The 14,219-nt window shown below is 44.4% G+C and overlaps 1 long non-coding RNA gene across 1 annotated transcript in view; it reads right to left on the bottom strand.

Annotated features, from left to right (window-relative positions):
* Nucleotides 1-2,520: 2,520 nt before the first annotated feature.
* LOC122464097 overlaps nucleotides 2,521-14,219 on the bottom strand; it is a 154,941-nt gene continuing 143,242 nt past the window's right edge. Inside the window, exon 3 of the long non-coding RNA XR_006287973.1 lies at nucleotides 2,521-3,942. This is a non-coding gene — a long non-coding RNA (uncharacterized LOC122464097). The remainder of the gene's footprint in view (nucleotides 3,943-14,219) is intronic.

Below are 14,219 nucleotides of genomic sequence, written 5' to 3'. Positions count from 1 at the left end.
CAGCAGCTCTGCACAACTCTGGGTGGTGCCTACATGGTACCACTAAGAGACCCAGTAAATATGGAGTTCAAGTTCAGAGTGGTTCAGCTGTGGATGAAGCAGTACTGAGAAGGATGGCCAGAAACGCAGTTCTAGCATTCCATTCCATCCCCCAAGGGAGAAAGGTGGGGGCTTATCCTGATCTCCCTTACACTTGTTTTACAGTAGCAGAGCTCCACTGACTTTAAGGAGCTATTCCTGAGTTTTAACAGCATGTGGGGGATCAGAATCAGTCCCAACATGTTGGCCTCAACCTTTGCTTGGCCACCAGCATGAAGCATTTCAGTGTGAGAGAGACAGTATAAAAGTTTTCCATTGACAGTTTAACAATGGAAATACTGGAAGCATCTGAGTAATAAAATTGGTTGTTAAGTTTTGCCCACAAAATATGGCTGCCCATGAAAGCAGGTAATTGTGAATGCCAATCAGATCACCCATTTGGGCAAACAAAAGTAACCCTATGCTTTCCCTATTACCCTTTTTGTGTACCCGATTACATCTACTTTCCCAGACAAATTTAGGCTCCTATTTGTAAAATATTAGCCTTGCATCTCCTTATTTTGTTACATGGGTTTAAGAAAATGTCAGCAAAGCATGACTGAACTGGGCATTTGTAGGTTGAACCAGAAAACAACTGATACAATACCACTCATTGCCATTTTTCAAGAACCGATTTTATTCACAAAAAACGATCAGGAGTCTATTAAAGAAGGAATTTTCAGTGAAATTAACATCCTGTTCACATTCTTCTCTGTGAATATGTCTGCATCACTCTGTTCCTGTTCTCTCACCAAGGAGTAGCTTGGGAATTTGCTGGGGTTTGTGTATGTTACACACAGGACCTGGTTCTTCTCACTTTTAGCCAATGGAGCATAAAGTGACGTAGGTGATCAGAGAATAAGAACAAGGCCCACAGCCTGGGAACACAGAGTACAATCAACAAATGAGACAGTTCAAAACTTTTAGATTTTTTTACAATAGTTTCTCTGCTATAGCTAATTTGTGCACTAGCTACTATCTACAGCCAATGAACTTCATGTTCATGAGGAAGGGGTGACCTGGGTTCAAACACTGTTCTGTCACAGACCTCCTGTGTGACCTTACGCAAGTCACGCAGCTTCTCTTGTACCTCAGTTCCCCCACCTGTAAAACAGGGATGATACATCACCAGGGTGTTGTGAGGAGAAACACATTAAAGATTGTGAGGGGCTCAGGTTCTACAGGAAGATACAAGGATCTTAGATAGAGAGATGTTTCTTAAGGACAGAACTTGTAGAGGGAAATTTTCAAGAGGTACACATGGCAGTTAGGGACCTAACTAACTGAAAGTCACTGGGAGTTAGGCACTTAGCTACCATTTGTGCCTTTGAAAATCCCTCCCCCCCCCACCCAAGTCAAGATCTTCTGAGAATCATTTGGTCTTTATCCTTGAGGGATGGTAGTAAGTACATGAGGCTTTTTGCTGTTCTGATCACCAATAAAATTGCCACACATCTCAATATTTTCGAGACAGTGCTGGTTTTCATTGGACTGTTTGGCAACCTTCAAGCCACAGTAGGCTTTCAGGGCAGCTGGTGATCCAAGTTTATTTTGGGTTTCATAACTGTGTGCCTATGCAACATTCCAATGGAATGACCTTGTGTCTCCTAGTGATTATGTAGCATCAGTATGGCATGACCGTGCATCAGCACATCCTAACTCAGTGTCAGCATGTGAAGGTGCAAATGTTGCAAGAGAACTTTTTTTTGTCTTTTAAAATAAACTCAAAAGTGAATTTGCCCTAAATTAATTTCTTCTACCTATGAAACCTGTGTGTGGAAAATGGAAAATTCTGGAATAAACTCACAGCTGCATTCTGGCACGGCTGTCCTATAGATCCCATTTTGTCTGAAATATCTCCAACAAGCTGCAAACTTTGTCTTTTCATGACACTTTTTAGAACAGTACTAATCTACATTTTTCACAAGACAAACTCCAGTCATATGAATCTTTGATTTTTCTAGATAGTCTTGTGCTCTTAACAGTCCATATCAAAATATTTCCCCAAAGGAAAATGGAATGATTTTTTGGGGGCATCTGTGTTGTATGCATGAAAAAAATATTTGTTCTACTTCCAACACAGATATCAGCAATGAAACTGCTTATGGTATCATATAATGAGACAGGACAACAGTGCCTTTCCTCACTGGTCCACATTACAGTAGTGCTGCTAGCAGAGATATAGTGGCAATTACGGAAGAAGATACACTCTGGACCCACTGGGAAATGTTTTAAGTGGGAACCCATTGGGTAAATATAGAGACTCCATGGGGTCTAGCAGTAAGATTCTGGCCGGTATAGAGCTATCGGCAGCTAACAGAACTCTAGCTGATCTAAAGAAATAGGAGAAGAGAGAGAATTATTTTTCTCTTCAAGGGTCCGCCTATGAAAAATATTGTGAAGAAAACCTGATGCAATCAGGAAATACTGCAAAGCCAGAAAGAAGTCTGACACTATTTTTATTGTGTTTGGAGGAACAGTAAGAATCTGGAAGCAAATTATACATATATATAAACAATCCTACTTGTTTATTAGGACGATCAACCCAGCTGCATGAGCAGCAGAGATGGAGTGATCTGTTCCCGTTCAAAATTCCACACCCACACATGAGTTCACGGCAGGATACAGAGAGACAACGCACACAACCAATAAAACACTACACAGAGAAGCATAACATCTTCAGAACCATTCTCACTGGCTGATCAGTAATATTGAGCACAAGACCGAGTAGCTTCTGAGAGCCAGTTAACTCTCTTGTGGATTTCCCTTTCCTCTTCACCATCTGCCTTTAGATTTTCAAAATAAGGTTAGATGATCAGACCTTTGTCTATCGCTCCCATAATTCCTGATGCCTGAATTGACTCTTATTGAAGCAGGGTTTCCTGTCAGTAACAAAGCAGAGGCACTGCAGCTGGCAAGGTAGTTTTCTCCATCTCCTTCATCCTTCTATCAGTCTTGCCTTCTGTCTTTATCTTTTATTTTCTGTCTCCTCATATTATCTGTCTCTTATTCGTTCCTCTCATCTTCCCCAGGTGACTGTCTGATCTCTCCCCCTTCTTGCTTTCCATTCTAATCTCTCCCTTTCTTCTCCATTCTGTCTCTTCACCCTCCCTCACTCCTGTCCTCCAAACAGGTTACCATTATTCTTTTTATTACCCTTTATTTTATGTTTGTCTCCCCTCTTACCCTCACCTAGCCCACTCCTGCTCTCCCTACTTACCCCTAATTTTTGCTTTACCCTATGTCCCTATTTCCATTACCCTCCTTCTTCCTTTGTTTTACTTTCCCCCTCTTTCTTTGCCTTTCTCCGGCCTCTCCCCCTTACATGATGTGCCTCCTCTGCTAGTCTTCTGGAGGAGTTGGAGGAGGTTTGCGTGGAGGTCCACTTCCTGTACTGGCTAAACATATGTATCAGGCAAAACCCCAGTCAAAAGTACTGCAGTACTCAGAAGGGGAGTTGATGACTTGTGAGCAACTGCTCCTATACAATAGGCAGAAATGTGACGCACTGTTCTGTTTTTCCTCACAAAAAGTCTTGAAGCACAGCTCTGGCCCATCCCAGTCCGAGTACAACTATGAGTCAACACTCAGCTAATGTCAAAATGAAGAACACTCGCAATACATGGCAGCATCAACCACCACAGCATCATCCGCTCTCTAACACCTATCCCTTCTTTTCCTTTTGGCTGAGTTGAAGTAACAAGGTGAACAGAACTTATCCTAGCGAGAGCAAGTGTGACTAAGCTGTTCATGTCACAAGGTTTCAGTTTTGTTCAGATACTCAGCGGCTGAGTTGTTTGATGGGATGCCGAGGAGTGCCAGGGTAAGGAGGCAGCAGTCACCATGCAGGATGCCCCAGAGGATCTGGAGGAAGAGAAGCATATCATTTTGCACATCTATCCAGAGGATCCTCTGACTCCCCCGCCCCTGGAAGAACCTGAGGAGAACCCCAAGCTGTGGCAGGAACCAGAACACGAGGCTGGTAAGTTATGATAGACCCCCCCACTTTCCTCTCACAACATCCCTCCTTGCTTCGGTGCTATATGCCTGATTTTAAGCCCAGCTCCACTCTGCTCCACCATGAAATTGTCCCAGAGCATGACACAGCTATAAATCAATGAGTTTATTGATTTCCCTTGAACCATTATAGCAGAAGCTATAAAATAGATGATTAAAGAACTATCACTGTGTCTCTCTGTCTGTGCATTTCTCAACCAGCACAAAGGCACTGAAGCTTGGGGGCCACGTAGATGAGAAGAAAGGGATGGAAGTGTTTAGAAAGGTCCTGGTTGTGGATTGGATAGTTGTAGAAAATATGCAGTTGGTTGTAAAAGTTATTAACAGCTGTCTTTCTTTACTTCCTTGGAAAACAGTGTCTGTGCTTCCCTCCATTCCCCAGCCTTACTTCTTCTTACAAATGGAGGCTGTGCAAAAGGGGGTGGGGGGTTCGGTGCAGGGGCAATTAGATCTTGGAACAGCATTGGAAACCTATGGTGTTACAAGGAGCATCACAGCAGTCCTTTCTCCCTTGGAAGTTTAAACAATTTTTTACCATCCCTGTCCTTGGTGTCTGGCCTCTCCCTACTCCAAGCCATTCTGCACAAGCTGAGCAAAATGGGGGTGGGGGAAGGCTCCGCTATGGCACTTGCACAAACACAATGTGGTGTCATTTTTCTGTGGAGGTGAGTGGCTTGTGGAGTTAAGCTGAAGTTTCAGAGAACTAAATGAAGTTGTGATGTGACTCTTTCTTTTCCTGTCCCTTTCACTGCTGTCAGCCGGGTACAGAGGATGGATTTTCTGGCAAAGCTGGGGGAGAGGTTGGAGGTAGTGGTTTGCTTCTCCCTTTCCATGGAAATGCTGTATGCTAGCTGAGAATATCGTTAATTTTCAGTCAGACTGCCTCCCAGTCCTGTAAGTATATTTCAGCAAATTTTTGGTGCAGCAGAAACTCCAGCTTGTTCTTGATCCATTTTCATAGCTGGCCAAACACCTCCCATTCAGCAATATGTAGAGAGGTGACCACTAGCAGAAACATCACTCTGGCACAGATATCCAGATCTCCTCTATAGGACTGGAAAGCCACCTCTCTTTTCCATTCTGGTACCCTGAAAACTGCTATGTTCTCCAAATGATGGCCAGTCTTTAAGTCTTACTAGACACTGAAAACATAGCCCCTGAAAGGAACTGAATCCCTGCCTCCCTCAAGAAACTGTAAAACTTTCACTTTAAAAAAAAATGTATCTTACCATTATTAGTCTCTACTTGTTCTTCGGGTCCTGCAAAAGTTGTCTGAAAATCAAGAGTACTCTAACAGTTGCATTCTTCAAATGCTGAAAAGTATCAATATTGTGGCCTTCTACAGCAAAGTTATATTATGTGAGGGGATTTCTTTGCTTCTTCCAATGGGAAAAATATAATGTTACCTTCTGAATTGGCAGGACCTTCAGCTCCCAAGAAGGAAGCCATTCCTCTGGGAGGGCAGGAGCAGCGCCCCAGCAGAAGCAGATGGAGGAGAACTCTGGGAGCATGCCCTAATGGAGTCACTAATAAAACTGGTGGCCAAACGAGTTCAGGGCCTGCCTGCTGCTGTGGCCACTGCACCTATCTGGGAACCAGCACAACCTGCTTCCTCCTCCTCCAGTGGCTGCCCACTGAGTGATGAGGAGAAACCTGCAGGACACCTTCCACCATCCGCCAAAACACCTCAAAGGGTATCCCCTTTGAGCATGCAGGAGGGGAACAGTGAGCCTGAGGCAGCCCCTGGAGCCCAGCAAACATCTGGCCTCCAAACCTTGCGCAGGAGACATCCCTGGTTATTTCCCTGAAAAAAATTTCACAGTTGTTTCCCCCTCATGTGAGGGGAAAAGCAAGGAGAAGGGGTCAGAGACATTAACATTTGGACATTGTTCACAAAGTCAGACCTGTTGTCTCTTGATTTACATTCCTTTTTAAAGTTTCAATTTCACATTCCACATATCACTTTTAAGAAATATTCTGGTTTCCTTGACTTGCTTGTGGACCCTCCTTCCTCAGTATGATGGACATAATGTTTTCAAGTTGTGGATTTGGCCCCACAATTCACAGCACACAACTTTGATCTGTGTAACTCTCTAGTTTGATAACCCCTCCCATACTCACTTCCTCACACCCAGGTCCCCATAAATATCAAAATTCTAAAGAATACACCAGAGGGATGGGGAAAGTGCATTGTTATGTGCTTAGAAAGCATTGGTAATTACAACACAGAAAATAGGTAGATAAGTGCCTTAGATTCATTTACAGAACACGGAAACATAACTAAAGTAACAGCAAAGGCATCTGCCACTGAACAGTGATTAAATGCCCCCTCCTCTTCACCCCCACCACAACTTGACCAGTTTCAACCTTGGGCATAGTGATGCATAAAACCAGTAAGTGCACTGATCACTGCCAACAAGGAATAGTGCAAAGAATGTGTGAGAACCCCGTTCTCTCCCCATTAAGGAAGTGTTGATAAGATTGTTTAAACGGATTGTGTGCTTCTAGTAACAATGTTAACACCTGTTTGCAAGACTAACACAAAAGCATTGCACAATGATCGCAATACCGCCTGGTTGTCATGCTCCATAGCACAAACCTAACCCATAAGGTGTAAAAGCAGTGAAGGTGCACAGCAATAAATGTTTGTAATGGGTGAATAGTCACAGGAACGAACAGCTATTGACCATCAGCTATTGACCATACAGCTATCCGTGGCCACATGAAGTTGTGAGACCTCTTCGTCAACCTCCTCCTGGCCCTGGCCAAGGTCACCATTTACAATACCAGGAGGAGGATACTGGACAAGAGGGTGCTCTGCGACTGTGGAGCCTATTTCCGGTCTTCCCTAGTCTCACGTCTCCAGACAGAGTTCCACTGGGCAGTGTCCGCTGGCTCCCTAGACAACTTTGAGGAGCAGTGCGCGCTGTCCACGTTCCTCTGCTCAGCATCTCCATCTGGATTTCTCATTTTGAACCTCTGACTACCACTTCTGACCTTGTTTTTTCATTAGTTGTCCCAAGTACTCATTTGGAATCCGGGTCCAGGGTCCTTCCCGCGAGGCTTGGAGAGGGGCCTTTAGAAGTGCCTCCCTTTAGAAGGGCCTCCCAGGTTCTTCCAATAAGGCCTCACTACAGTGACTGGACTGTCCGCTCTGGCTGCCTTGCTGGCTGGAGCTCCCTCCCTTGTGGTGCTGCTGGCTGGAGCTCTCCCGGCCCTGGGCTGCTGGCTGGCCGGAGCTCCCTTCTTTGGGGGACTGCTGCTGCTAGCTGGTTGGAGCTCCCTTCCCTGCTGCTGCTGTTGTTGTGTGGAAGAGGGGGCCCTGCTGGCCTGCCCCCCCCCTTCCCCGTCCCTCCAGAGGGAGAAACGAGGACCCCTTTACAACCACCACTACCACCTTCCCTGCCTGGGGCCTCACCTGGCTGGCTGCCACCTGCTTGCTGCTGCTGCTGAGCCTACTGCCCTCGTCAAGGAGGAGGAAGACTGCTGCGAGCCACTGTGGAGGGGATTTGTGGCTGCTGTTGGACTGAGTGACTAACACCTGTGCTCCTGGGGTGGTGGTAGCCTCTGCTGCTGTGGGGGTCCGGGGGAGAGGCACGGAGCCCTCCCCTAGTCCAGCTGTTGTCCCCTACTTTTCCACCATCACCACTGCCCCCTCCATGACCCAGCATACCACCAGGACCTTCTCTTTGCCCCTCAATGGGGCTGCTTGCTCCTCTCCCACCAACACCTGGGATTGTTTGCAGCAGCGAGCAAGAGACTGAGCCTCACAAGCGCTCGTGGGTGCACTTGCCCTCCCCTTTATTTGGACTTGGCCCCCCTCCCCCAGTTGCATTTGGCTGGGGCCCCCCCGCTACCTCCCTCCCTTAGCAGCTTGCCCCTTTATCCTTTGTGGCCTGCCCCACCCACTCCCTGCAGCTAAGTTTGTTTTCCACCCCTCCACACCCTGGACCCCTGCACATTTTCCCCCCCTGTTGTTTGCCTGACCTGCCCTGACCCTGCCCTAGGTTCCCGACTTTGTTAGCTTGCCTGCCCCGCCCCAGCCCTCTAGTGTCTGTTGCTTTACCTGCCCTGCCCTGGAACCTGAAAGTTTGTTGCTTTGCCTGCCCCGCCCTTCCCCAGTAGTTTGGTTACCCCCTGTGTCCACCTGCCCCACCCTCAGCTGTTTCCTGTCCCCCCTGCCTCCTGCTGGCCCCTGCCCTGCCCAGCACACAGTTCAGTGTTCCCACATCCTTTCCCTGAGCCCATGTCCCCACCCCTTGACGTTGTATACCCTGCACACTGCACTCCCCCACCCCCGATGCCATTCTAGCCCTTCCCTATCCAAGTGCAGCCGGAGGAGCTGGCCCCCCGCGCCCTGTGCCTGTGCCTCCACTTTTGCCCCTGCATCCCCCCACCACTGGTGCCCTCCTCCCCTGCCTGCAGCCTAGTGGGGAGGAGTGGTTGCTTCTTCCCTCCCTTACCAGTTTAAAAAAAAAAACTACAGGGGAACAAAACCTTTACAGAGTTATGAAGCCCCACAATTACGTGCCAATGTTCCTTCTTGTGCCTTTCCAGCAGCCACATGGGGTGTGAAGACATCCCTCAGCACAGGCAGATGTCATCCGCTGCTTCCCTGCTGTTCCAGTAGGCAGGCACATATGGCAACCCTGATTTCCTTTGCCCATTGGGAATCAGGACCAGGGTGGATATGGGTGGGATCCAGTTGTCTGTATAGAGTTTGTAAACCATATCTATCCATGCCCACTCTGGATGGAAGTACTCCCCACTTGCACCCTCCACAAAGTTTGTGAGTAACGGGTGACAATTATGCGAGTAGCGTTGGTCATATTGGCATCCCAACAGGTGCATGCCGGCATTGCCAACAGGCTTTCAGCCTACCAAGCGTACATTCACACCATTCTCTAGCTACAAACTTAGTAATTAAATTTCCTTTTTCCAGGGTCATTGATGTCAGGGTGTGGTTTCATGAGCCAAGTTGGGAGCAAGTATGCAGGCTAGGCCAAAGCAACTGCTGGCACAGACACACCATAGAGAACTATGTCATTTCTGGGTAATAAAGTACCTTCTTCCATGATCTCCTCAGCACCCTGGCATCATGAATGTGTTTCCCACATTGGTATTCCTGACCCTAACTCTGTGGTCCACCAAGCCTTGCAGAATGAGCGAACATAGAAAATGGGTAGATAAATGTCCTTTTCGGGTCACATATTCACTTACCCCTTTTTATTGGGCTAAGTATTGGGATGCAGGCACTGTTGATGGCCCCTGCACAGTTCAGAAAATGCATCTTCTCAAATCCAGCTATTATTTCCAGAACTTTGTTTATCACAACCACATATGGGAAGATTACACTGTTAATTGCCTAGCAAACCCAACCATGACCAAAACAGTGGACTTTCCAACTCCAAAGTGGTTTGCAACTGACAGGTTACTGTCTGGTGTTGCCAGCTTCCACAGGGAAATAGCCAGCCACTTCTGCACTGGTATGACTTTCCTGAATCAAGTGTTCTGGTGCTAGAGGTGTGGTGCAAGCTCCTGAGACAGCTTCATGAAGGTCTGTTTCTCCATTTGGAAGTTCTGAAGCCACTGCTGGTCATCCCAGTTTTCCAAAACGATGTGATTCTACCACACTGTGCTGGTTTTCCTACACCAGAACTGACAGTCCACTGATGGGCACACTGTGGCATTCTGGAACCATATCTATTCCAAGAGACCCAAATTCAATCTCACAGCAAGTTGTCTTCAGTGTGTTGGAAAGTTCTTCCCAGATTCCTTCCAGCATCTCAGAGATCATCTACTCCACTGTATAAACATTTATCCTGCAAGAAGGATCAGAAACAGAACACAACATCCAGTTGCGCCATATCTTCCACCCAGTTTGGCAGGAGACAAAGATAAGCAGGAACTGTCATTGGCAAATGTGGGAAGGTGGTGGACAGTACCAAAACCACACAGCATGACAGTTCCTTAAATGTTTCCAGTGACATATAGAATCCTGGAATACCACCCCTGAAATGGTAGTGCAGATGCTGTGTAACAAAAGAGAGAGTGTGGACAAAGGTAAATGCGTATACACAATTTATACCTATCTCCAGCATAGCATATGTGGACACTTGGTGCACAGTATGGGGAATATGCACAAGCACATATACATCAACTCCCTGAGTCCGCATGCAAGTGTAGACATAGCCAAAGACATCCTACTTCTTCTTTTCCATAGAAGCAGCAAAGTTCCACCTGCTGAAGTTTTCCAGATTGGAAACCACTTCTTAAAACCAGATTGCCTCCACCAAATCTCAGATCCAGCATCGCCGCCTGTGAAAAATCACTCTTCTTTCACAGAGAAGTTCACCCACATCGGGAATGTCTCCAGAGCACATAAGAAACCAAACTCAGGCACAACAAAATCTTCCTTCCAAGAATTTTGCCCACTGACACAAATGGAGGCTTGGATGCCTGCTCTGCAATTGACCAACACCTGTGACTTGGCCCTTGCCCCTTCCTAAATGATAAAAGAGAAAAGAAAACATCTGGAACCCTGTAGCAGGGTTCTTCTATAAGTCCATCCTTCTAGCAAGTATTGGAGCCTAACCAAGACTGTGGAAGTCCCTGGATGAAGAGATAAGAATGACCATTAATATCAGCAAGTTCAGAACTAAATTCAAACCTCATCATAACTTCAACTCGCTTTCCCTCAATAGCTCTTCTCACTCACAAAAAAAATGCTAACAATCTCTCACTGACCTAATCAAGCTATTTATTACTCAAACCCACTGTGAAGATAGGGAAAGGGAGAGATGCTGTTCTGACTTTTTAAATCTTTGGAGCCATTCAGATCTTACGAAGAATGAAGGGCACCCAAAAAGAATTTAGATAGATTTATCTTGCATTGTCAGTCCATTTCCCCTATTTGTGAGGCAAAAAGAACAGAAAAACATTCTTTTAAAATAGTAAGATTTGACTGGAGAATCACAAAAATTGGAAGGGGAACCAAAGGGCAGATATATTACCTGGAACTACAGTTAACTTTTTTCTTTAAATGGCTAGATTTCAATTACGATGTCCCTTTAATTAAATATGCCAAACTATTCAGGCTGACATTTCCAAAAGTAGCCATTGATTTAGGGTGCCTCAGACATTGGATACCTACATTTGACACACTTGGGATCTGATCTAAAGAGCACCTGCAACTCCCACTGACTTCAGTCCAAGTTGTAAGTACTCAACTTCCCTAAAACCTCTGAATGTCTACAGTTGGGCACCCAAAATTAGAGGAAAATTTAAACCTTGTTTTCCATAATTATAGTGTATAACCTATAATATGTAATATGTCATCATTTTTAGGGAAACTTTTTCTAAGGAAGGGTAATCAGTTGACTAGATTCTTCAATTATTGCGATTTCTTTGCTTTTACTCTCTACCACCTTCTATTTTCTGAGCTCATTTGGTTGTTTCATATTTTTCCATGATAAATACCTGGATAATACTAATTGTTATAACTGTATTTTTAATTGCATAGAACATGGTTCAGAGAATATATTCCTTTGTTGAAGATTTCCCCATAAGTTACATCTATTCTACGCTATCTCAGATTTCTGAAGAAGGTGGGAATTATTAAATACTTTCCTTGTGTCCCAGATGTCCCCCAATTACTTCATAGCATATATTAACACACAATATGTGGGAAATTTTACCTTTCCTCCATTTATTTTCTTTCCAAATTATTGAGTTAGCTCTTCTGACTGCCCTATGCTCACACCTCTCTTTCTTATGTAGGGAGAGATGATTCAGTTTTGTACAAGCTGCCTCTCTTCAGGAAACTTATGATCTACAGATAGCCATTGAAGATTCTAACTTCTTTACATTCCAGAGATGTTCATTATTACTAGAGCTGGTCAGAAAAGAGTATTTTCCATTAAACAATGTGAAAGAAACAAAATTATCCCGTCTCCCACAAAGCAAACAAAACACAAAAACGAGGACAATTTCAAAATAAGTTTTCAACTTCCAAAAACAGGCCAGGATTGGTTAAACAAACCCTCCCCCCCCCCCGCCGCAAACAAACAAAAAATTTACAATTTTTTCCCCACCAGCTCTGATGATTAAATTTCCTTATCTGTTCATGTGGCTGTTTCATAATGACTGCATTTTTAATCTACTATGACTGAATGTGGAAAGAGACCACTAAGGTTACACAAGCTGTTACATTTATTGTATATTTGGAGAGCTGATTTTAAAAGAAACTAAAGAAAATATTAAAATACATTCAATTAAAGGGAAAAATTAACTGCCAAAATTAGATTGGAGCTGTTATGATTTTAAATGCTGAACTGATTGCATAAGGGACTGGTAGCTGTGTCTAAATCTGTTAATGAAAAATGTAATATTCAATTCATCTGCTTTTCTGAATTATTAAAAAATATAAAATAGGGAAAGATTGATTGGATATACAGGCCTGAGCCTTGGGGTATTATTTTAAAATATGATACAATACAAAATGTACGTTAACCAGTTAACTGCTGCTAAACATACAGTACCAGATATGTTCAGCAGACACATACTCGTGTGGCTAAATGTACTAATATGGGGAGGGATAATTTGGGGGGAGGGATAGTTCAGTGGTTTGAGCATTAGCGTGCTAAACCCAGGGTTGTGAGTTCAATCCTTGAGGGGACCATTTCAGGATCTGGGGCAAAAATTGCGGATTGGTCCTGCTTTGAGCAGGGGGTTGGACTACATGACCTCCTGAGGCCCCTTCCAACCCTGAGATTCTATGAACTGAAAGGCCTAATTTCAGTTGACCACCTTTTTGTTGTCGTTGTTTCAGAGAGCTGGATTGAGAGAGGTATCAGCTTGATAACATTGGAGACTGAAGTCCATTATTTATCCATAAGACAGTTACAGCATGGGCAGCAGCAGTGCAAGCTTACCACTTCCCCCACAGTCATAGACCTTTAAATCTGATTCAATGGGATCATCTTTAGGAGCAAGAGAGTAGGTCCATTTCCATGCCAATATAATCCTTTGACTTTCTGTTGAGGCTACGGTGCCAACAAGGATGCCAACTGCAATGTGGACATCTGTGGTTAGACCATTTAGGCCAAAGAGTCATCAGATGGCAGTGACTTTCCATTACTACTGCCATGGGGTGGATCTGAACTCAAGCCTTAGGAGTGAAAGCGTTAGTTTCCCATTAACAGTTCCCTGACCGTCTCTTTTTAATTGGCAATGTGAAAAGCACAAGCTAAGGAGTTAAAATCTCCAGCAAGAACAAAAAAGTAAATGTGCCTAATTTTCAGCCAGGCCTGAACCTGGCCTCTAATTTTGCAGTGGCAGAACTGCACCCACAAAACCATAGTCTACTTCTAAAATAATCAGACTATACCTTTCAGCTTTCCTTCTGTGTTCTGTTTAGGTCCCATCCTGCTCCCAAGCTAAGCCCACTGCAAAACTTTTCCGTACTTAGATGGGAGCAGGATCAGTCCCATAGCGAACAGTACTACAGAAAAGCTACAATTCTGCATCGGAATCAATTATCAAGGCCCCCTCTGCCTGTGTGGAACCCCATTTACTTCAGGTTGTCTTTGCATGGGGTCATGGATCCAATCACGGGATCAAGGCTAAAAGGAGTTTAAATTGAAAGAGGTCTCAGATTTCAAGAAGAACATACTGCATATGTGCACTCACTCAACCCACCTACGTATTTCTCTTGCAATTTATATTTGTAACTAAAACTCCCTTTGTCAATAACTAAACATCTTGAAAAGGTATTTAGACAAATGAACATTTCCGATATTAATAAATAAATAACAGATACTGTGTTAGTGACAAGTCTCATGAAATAAAATTATTAGTGTTTAAAATAGTATAAAGAGAATTTGGGGAGAAATCATACAGTTCTATAATAGGTCTGTGTGCTAGATAAAATGAGTCACGTAAGCATGTTACCCTCCAGAAGCTAAGAGGACAAGTGCACACCAAGTTATAGGTTTTCCATAATTCTACACATTTTTTTTCTGTGCACACCAAGTTATAGGTTTTCCATAATTCTACACATTTTTTTTCTGTACCCTTATACATTTAGGGACCTATTTTTACTCTCTGAAATGTACTTTTTTTTA

The sequence above is a fragment of the Chelonia mydas genome, chromosome 1 (assembly GCF_015237465.2).
Source record: "Chelonia mydas isolate rCheMyd1 chromosome 1, rCheMyd1.pri.v2, whole genome shotgun sequence".
Taxonomy (NCBI): domain Eukaryota; kingdom Metazoa; phylum Chordata; order Testudines; family Cheloniidae; genus Chelonia; species Chelonia mydas.
The sequence above is the reverse complement of the archived record's forward strand: the minus strand, read 5'-3'. Positions and strand labels throughout refer to the sequence as shown.